General features: G+C 40.3%; 1 non-coding gene across 1 annotated transcript; it reads right to left on the bottom strand.

Moving 5' to 3' along the window:
- Nucleotides 1-42: 42 nt before the first annotated feature.
- Trnal-aag lies at nt 43-124 on the bottom strand. Its single transcript has one exon. It is a non-coding gene; the product is annotated as a tRNA-Leu (tRNA).
- Between the last annotated feature and the right edge of the window lie 8,867 nt (nt 125-8,991).

Below are 8,991 nucleotides of genomic sequence, written 5' to 3'. Positions count from 1 at the left end.
AAAAAAAAATGTAAATAAAAGAAAGAACATATAAAAGAACACTGGCAGCGGTGGGATTCGAACCCACGCCCCCGAAGAGACTGGTGCCTTAAACCAGCGCCTTAGACCGCTCGGCCACGCTACCTCGCGATGAAATTGTGTCATTTGGAGGTTTATATAGATATGATTTGCTATGGACGACCTGTTTGTTCAGATTGTGATGTTATTTTGATATACTTCACGGTTCTATAAAGCTGCATGCTGCCTCTCGCAAATAGTGTTTCTGATGTCTAGGTAAATGTCATTTGCAGTGTCCGTAGATTTTTACAAATTATTTTCACTTTCTCTTTTTTTGTTTGTTTTATATTTAATATGTGGTCTGACTAAGCAGACGACGCTAAAAGTTATAATCTGTCTTTCTCTACCTTTTCATTCTTTTTCGCAAACCAATCCAAAGGAGTCGTCAGTGTCCGTTGGTGACGTTAACAAGGGAGGCTACAACTTACAAGCTTTCAGCATATCAGATTAGGTTCCCCTTAACAGGATTGCTATAAAATTGTAAACCATTCTGGTCTTCTCTCACAATTAGTTCTCCAGAAATAGTCAACATGCGTTTTTTTCATGCTATATATTATTTCTCTGCTGACCTCAGATATTAAGAAAGAAAAAAAATTTTAGAAAAGTTCCTCGAATGATGGTTAGAGCATACTGTGTTGTAATAATAATATATTTTTGTTCATTTTCCCAACGTAGGCTTAATCAAGCAAAATGACTCAAGATATCACATACATGGATTCATACACACGAACCCCCCCACAAAAAAAATGACAACAGCTATGAAGAGACACAACAATACAAGGCAATCGAAGGTACGGAGCACAAGTGTGTGGTGTTAAAACAATTCAATACAGTCTCTGTATTTCCCTCAATAAACATACGCAGGGGGTCCAGCATGCACCCACAACCTCCCGAAAATGCGAGTCAAATAATCACACCTTCCACGAGTCCTGTGTCCTGCACGAGTCAAGTAAACTGCAGTGCTAACAAACTTCGCAGTGTGTTAAATATTTCTAAAGGGTAAACGATTGGCGAGCACCTTTGAAAAAGGTCTATACAATTCGAATTACTATTAATTTGAGTTATTATAAAACACTGAACTTGTAACTAAGCACATATCGCAGAAAATAAATCTTTCTGATAATTAGCATTTCATTAACAATAAAGTATGCGTTTAAAAAACATGAAGAAATTTGTATTTTCTGGCACCATGTTAGTACATCCTTTATTTAAGGTCAAGACGTATTCCGTCAACCATCCCCTTCAGTAAGCAACTGATGCGAAGACGCCAGTAAAATGCAAATATAAAAAATTAAATATCTTAAACTTAATAAATTGAAAGTTAGATCTCTCACACAAAACTGTTTAAATTGTTTTATTTTATTTGTTCTGAATTTTTGTTATTTTTATCAGATGCATCCCTAAGGAAAAACTTTTTTTAAAACTAAATCACACTGGAAAAGGAAGCATAAAAGCTTCTTTTTGGCTTTTTCAGGATCGTACAGCCGACGAAAATGTATCCCCCACCACACCACACTTAGTAATCTCCAATCATTATAAAGTTCTTGTAATCCCGCACCAATGGTATTTTGTAGTGATATAAAGAAAAGGACAACTACAACATAATCATCTATCTCAGACATAATTTTCTGGAACCTCTGCAAAATGTCTACTGTCAAAGCTAAACCACATAAGCACCATCTGCAAAAAACCAAAAGGAAAATACAGCAGAGACACAGTATCAAAACATTTTTAACAGGAGAGGACAAAACTGAGCCCCATGAAGAGAAAGACAGAAAAGACACCAATAAAGGCTCGAGAAGAAATCTCTTCCCAAAGGAACGCCGCGTCCAACCCCTCCACAATTATGATCACAGGTATTATGTTCGCTTCTTAGAGAGATCGTAAAGCTCGCGAAGGAAGTTTGAATAGCCGACAGCAATAATCAGAACAAAAATATATTTTTTAAAAAAAGAGAGAAAGCTCTGTGCAGCATGCTTATCGTGGGATCTTTTTTTTATAAATTAGGAGATATATTATGGCGTGGTTATATGTTAAATCATGTTGTTGCTTTTTTAGGGGCTGCTTTGCCGAGAGATTTTATTTTATTTATTTTTTTTTTAATTCCTCGGGGGGGGTAAGAAGCTGATCTATTTACGAAAAGGTTCATCTACCTGGCAGTAGGTCTACCAGCCACTAAACTTTGACCCCCTTCCCTTGTGTGGTCTTGGGGCGCGGGGTGCTCTCGCTACGTGCCTTTTAATAAATATATGATTTAATTACTAATTTTAATACTTTTTATAATAGTATTTATCTTGAATACTTCTACAACCTAAGTTTTTAATATAAAAGTTAAAGTTGAATATAATATTGATAATTGAGTAAATGAATTATTTTTTTATAATAAATAGTAAAGATAGGTAGTATATAATAAGAATAAATAATTAGAATAGAATAAAGGGGAGAGGAATCAAGAGTCAATAAGAGTGTAAGTTTTTCCAGTGGTATCGGCGATCTGTCACTTTTTTAACTTCCGGGCTGGTTTAAATCATTCTCTCGATATCACTTTTTTTTGAGTAAAAAACTCAAAAATATTTGTTATTGAGATCTAATTTTCTCAATTAAATAAAAAAATAAATAGTAAAAATAATAAAATAAGCATGTGATTTGTCTCGAGCTTATAAATAAAATAAATAAAAAATATTTTATTCAATGTGATTTTCTGTTTTTTTTAACGGCTCTTTCCAGATCACTCCTTAGTGTCTCCCTTCATCTATTGGGAGGTTAGCAACATACTCAAGACGTCCGCATGGCTTTCCTGATCACCAGTTCTATTCCCCCACAACATATGACCCTGCCGCATATCTTTCCCCGTCCTGTCCTGCTCTCCTGGCGACATCACAGGCACGCATGATGAACGCTAGCTGGATGACCAGCAGTGTGGAACACAACTAGTTTACGACAGCTTCTGCTCTGTCGAGCCATCCAAGCATGCGTTTGATGTTGCATTCTGGAGCTTACCACCCATCGAGTCGTCTTTCCTTCCATCCACGCAGTTCTTGGCTTCAGTGGACGATGCTGCATAGTCTGCCTCCCACTTGCCCCACCCCCAATCCACTCCATGTCACGCATGGTGGGCTGCTGGCAGGCAGTCTAGAGGCTGAGAATTTCGGGAAGAAGAGGTGTGGGTGGTTTGGTGGCTGGGTGGCAGATGTACTTTTTTCTTAGCTTTATCTCGAACAAAAGAGCTGTCTGGGAAACATTTAAAGAGATTGACGGCGATGGATTGACTAACCAACCAGAACAGTGAATGCATAAGAGTGATTGCTTGCAGAAGTTCAGGCTAACGGTTTCTCACAAATACACTTAAGAAATTCTTGGAAAGAAAAACATGCCTGCATGTATATACAGTGGAAGAGAAAGGAGAAAGAAAGAAAAAAAAATATAAAATTAAGCATAAGAAAAAAAGAAAGGGATAAACACTAGAGAGCAACACAAGGGACGAATAAACGAAAAGAAAGATGAAAAGAATGAATGAAAATCTAGTCTGGAAAGTGCATCACCTTTGCATGTTTTCAGCTCCTGGAAACGAGAGTGGTTTACATCGTCGTGGAGTGCTTTTTCATATCGTCTTTTTAGCCCCTCTCTAACAACAGCTAAATCTGAGACCGACTGACCGATATGTGGAGTGTGCATACTCATGCTCATGGGCTGTCGGTTAGCGTGAACTGGTGTCAAACCGATAACCTTTGCCCTGGTGCGACAGGCCTTATGGGAGGTAGTTGCAACGCGCTTGATGGCTGACACGTGTTAAGAAGAGGCAGAAGCTTAAAAAAAATTGTTTGTCTGTTTTAGCAGTTTTAGTCATGCCTGAAGTTTCACTTTATACTTTTTAGTGAAACAAAATGGTTTTAAATTCATTCCTGGTGTAGAGGTGGTCCGCGACGGTTAGCGCCTGTGTCAATACAGAGAAGATTTGCTGTCCAAGGTTCGGATCTCCTCTTCGGCACACTGTTCTTTCTTTCCATGATATAGGATCAGTTGCTGACAAAACACCAATTCCTTCTACCCGCTCAAAGTGCAACAAAGAAGGCACGCACGTGAGGGAGGGAGACATACGTGCACATTTAGGCACGTGTTGTACTAATAACATGGTGGACTGTTTCCCTTGTACATATGCAGCTCCAGATGTATCGATGAACGGGATAAATGTCTAATTTGCCATTTCGAAAATATTTCTGTTAAAATAGTCTGATATTTATTGCTTTTCTTTAGACTTTACTTACTTCAGATTTTTTTCTCTTTTTTCTCCCCCATGTCGATTCTTCTTTTATTTATTTTTTTTTCATCGATTGATGCTCAACAGTTATCTTGCCCGCAGTGTCTATCACGCAGTTAATTTCCAAGTGAAGGATTTAGGATGATTTTAATCTGATTGCAAAGTCTCGAAGTTAAAAATAGTTTCAAAATAGACGGCTGCTTCTCCCGAGCAACTTTATTCCCTCAGAGCAGGGCTTGTGTTATTCTGCTTCCTAAGAAGGTAGTGGCCCACAGGAATAACCATGCCATCTGGACTGCACGTGCAGATGAACTGTGTTGGTGTCTCAAGTCACGTAATGTGGATTGCACGTGTGTATGTATTGCATTGCTGTCTCAAGTCTCGCAATCCTGTCAGTCCCGTCACTAACACGAGACAGTCACGTCTGGTGTGTGCATTAGATTTTTATTATAAATACCCACTTTTTCAGTTGAAACTGTTTTGTTTAAAATTGTCTTGAAAAGAAAGTGTGTATTTAACTTTTAAATTTCATTTAGATCACAAGCCTGCTATTCACCCAGCAACACTATCGTTACCTTTCCTTCACCGCTCTCTCGCTCTCACAGACACCTGTTTGGAAAAATCATCTCTAAAGCAAACTTTGTCCATCTATAAATAAATATTTGTTTAGTAATATTCAGTGAAAAGGAAACCTGCGGAAAGTCTAGCCGTGTACGTTAGGTGGAAGAGTGTACCTGTACTCTTCACATCAAAGATTTGGTTTCCTGTCTCAACTATCTCTAGTTTTATCCCGGTTACAAATGTAAACCGTGACCTTTACACTTTTTTCTGAGCTTTTAGACACACATCTGCAAATAAACATCCGCTGGATTGATGTCTGACTAGAGATACAAGAGCTATTCTTCGCTGCTTTCTATTTCAAATGGTTGTAAACAGGGCATTGAAAGTAAATATCAAGTAAAGCACTCACATAAAACTCCTTTGCTTAGCAAAATACAGTTTTGAAACCGAGCAAAAGATCCAACGATAGCCATTATACAGAAACCAAATCAGGGAACAGTGCATCGATGTATTTATTATTACCTTTTCAAATTTTTTGCTGTTTTAAAAAAAGAAATGCTGCCCTACTAAAACTTTTATACGCATAAAGTTTTAAAACTCACAACAACTGACTCAGGTATGAGGTGATCTGGTGAAATGAATATCAGAAACCTTGTCTGCAGGCAAGCACTGCTTACTACGATCAAGAAAAAGCAAAAGAATTCTCGACCTCAAAGCTGACGACGGGTTCTGATACAAATGTAGGCGGTTTGCTTGATCTTTCAAAAGTGCTTTTGTCTGGAGAGTCAAATAAGACACGAATAGCAGTCTACTTATCAAAATAAAAATAAATTCTTAACGAAAGCGAACCGAAAGGTTGCAAATGTGCAAAGCCATCGAGAAACGATTGGATTCTGCTGCAACTTACCAAAAAATGAACAAAAAACCAACACAGTATAGAGAAACTATTTATTACAGATGTAACTAAAAGAAATGAAAACAGTTCAACGATAATTTAACCGAGAGCCAATCAGCTTAACAGACAATTGACCCTTGAGTTGTCTCTTTGATTTGACTCTTGTCCATAAGAAATTAGAATTGTGGGTGAAATGGGAGCGGAAGTAGGATAAAGCCATCAGGGAAAGGTTAGTGGCTACCTAGATCTACTTACAGACGACCATTTAAAAAAAATTCCACAAGCAAAAACGCGAGGGTCACAGTAAGGATGCTGATCTTGGCTGGAAGAAGACTTTATGGTCACGTGGCAGGCCTCAGACGCAGAAGTGCATCTACCTGATTGGTGATGGACGACACAGTAGCGGAATCGCGAGACACTCGTGTCAGGACCAGTCCCTACAGGGACTCTTTACTTTTGGCATCCGGTTCCAGTGGACTCGTGCACTTCGTCTCCCTTGGTGGCCCTCGGGAAGGTTCCTGCGCACGACTCCTTGAGCCTTCTGTTGTCTCTGCTCGTTGGCGCGGATGCGTCTTCTGCCGCCGGTGTGTCCCCGTGCCCTACACGTGTCGGATCTTCAGCAGCTATGGTGGAAATCAATCACACCACAGTTTGCTTCACATCCAATTTCCTACACAAAATTTACAGTGCCAGCTTTTGTCCAGCTTAGCTGGGACTGATTTCATTAACCGTAGGTTAGTCAGGATGGGTGCGCGGTCCACGAGATGGGATGTGGCATTAGTGGCTTGAAAGCAATAAACTCCATTTGGAGATAAAAAATATAATCGTCAGCTTTCTGCCAAATGCAATCCGTAATTTGAAATGAATCAACTTGTCAATTATTAGTATTTTTCTTTTTTTCTTTTTTTTTTTTTTTGGTCAGTGCTCAGGTTACCTTTGAGGGTTATTCAGTGTGTTGAGTAAATGTATTCTCTCTGTCTCTCTCACTGTGTGATTTGATGTGGTGTGTTTGTGTGTATGTGCAAGTGTGTTCGCGAGCTCGTAAACCATGGATGGGATTGAATATATCGCTACCAAATGGTTAACATGTTCTACTTCGGAGCTCGAAGGGTCCGGTTCTAAATCCGAGGAATTTGAATATTCAACTATCCACCCGGCAAATGGGTACCCGGTTTATCACTGAAGAGAAAAGAAGGATGAGACTGGCTTTCCATAATTTTTACCTGCGTGCATTACACTACCTTGGAACCCTTGATATCACTTTTATCTTTTAACTAAAGATATATATAATCTTGTGTAAAGTGTGCATGATGTTCTTTATTATGTGATTGTGCGGGGTAAAAGAATACACGTTTTGGATGTCTTTCATTTCTTCATTAGCTCAGTTAAAGAATTAACTTATTTTCCTTAATGACTCTCATGATATTTCAGCAAAAGATTTCTACTTTTGATAGGATTGTCCTGTCCGCACATGAAAAACTAATGAAACTGAGCTTGCAAGCCCGAAGGACGATTCGCCCACAAACAATCGCATGCACACACACACAATGTCTCTTTCTTTCTCTCTCTCACACACACACACACGCACACACGCACACAAGCACACACATTCTTACACACCCACAAACGTGTATGAACACGTGTGGTATATAGGGTATAGAGAAAACGAAGGCCATAACTGCACCTCACTCCCCATCCGTTTGTAGCCAACCGTTTCGGGTTGCATGCTTTTAAATCCCGTGTGCTGTATGAAATCGCTCATATTACCTCATATTATTATTAAGTGATGTGAAACAACAGAGACTATCCCATTCCACACATTGTCCCCTCCTCCTCTCTCTCTGCGCGCGCACCCAAGCACAGCACAAGAATGGAAGCAGATGAACATGGTGATATTAATCATCCGGGACAGGCAAAAAGACAGTTGCAGAGCAAGGACCTGCCCGACACGACCTTTGAGGTCTCCAAATCTGGAGGTCATCATCAAGGGGAGCAAACTTGCTTTGGTGATGGCAAAGCCAGCCAACGTTTCAAGGGAATGTAACTGCACTCATCTTGTTACAGCGCTTAGCACAGGCGTTTTTATAGCATCTAAACATGTTGAATTTTACATGAAAAGGGGAAAATCCTTTGAACTATACTGTTTCAACTGAAATATTAACTGGTAGAGTATGTGCGTGCTTGGATGGGATGGTTGGGGATGGAGCGTGGGTGTGAGTGCGCACGTGCGTTAACGCGCGTGAGTGTGTTAGTTCGTGAATGACAAGGAGTCGTTAGTCCCTCCTAAGACCGAAGAGATATTGCTGTGGAAATTCCTATCCGCCATCTTTCAGCACACTGAAGACGACTGGCAATCTGAAGGATAGGAAACATCCTGCTTTGTATTCTACTCAGGCCGCAGTTCAAAGCAGCAAGACTACGCTGGAGGTCGAACTCATCCACAAAAAATGTCTCACAACCAGCATCGCCGGGCCGCCAACTGTGTTCGCCTTTATCGTAAAGACGGCCTGAGACCATTTACCACAAGGCTGATCCCTGGCCGGAAGTAAGGATAGGATTGCTTTGTCAATGTCTCTCACGGGATCTTTAATTGGCTACAAAAAAATCCCGCCGTTGTAATAACCATAGGGGAGAGAAATGCATATTGCTTGCTCCTACGGCCGCCACAATTTAAAACTTCAGCTGGACAAAAAACTAAACAAATAAACAAAACAACAAAAAAAAAAAAAACAAGAAATTTAGCTGGAGGAAAGTCTTGCTAATCATATCATTCACAGTTTTCTCCTAGCCCTCAGCGTGTCCTGTAACGAATTCCTGAGCCGGCAAAGACAGATTGAGTTTTTAGCTGTGTGCGGCCGGCAGTAATAACACTGCCAAACAGTAATCCCTTCACCATTGGCACAACTACAATTCCAAATAGCTCCAGAGACCTGGGCTTTTTCTACTCCCACCCTCCTCTCACTTGATTAAAGTCTCGGCTGTGTGCCACTAATGCCAATCACCGAGTGAGGTGGGGTGGGCCGTGAGGACCCTGCGCGCCATGGCAAGTCCCTCTCTGGTCTGAGCTCCGTTGCTGGAGACCCTAACTGCATCTGATTGTTGTCTTCAAAGAAGGAGTGTGAGTATGCAAGTGCGAGCATGTTGTTCCATGTGCCTCTGTGTGTGTGGGTGTGTGTGTTTCGGATGTCTTATCTGTGGTGGGATGGAGTAAGAGTTGGGT

Source organism: Pomacea canaliculata, linkage group LG1 (genome assembly GCF_003073045.1).
Source record: "Pomacea canaliculata isolate SZHN2017 linkage group LG1, ASM307304v1, whole genome shotgun sequence".
In the NCBI taxonomy this organism is placed as follows: domain Eukaryota; kingdom Metazoa; phylum Mollusca; class Gastropoda; order Architaenioglossa; family Ampullariidae; genus Pomacea; species Pomacea canaliculata.
This window is presented reverse-complemented; position numbering and strand designations above follow the sequence as displayed.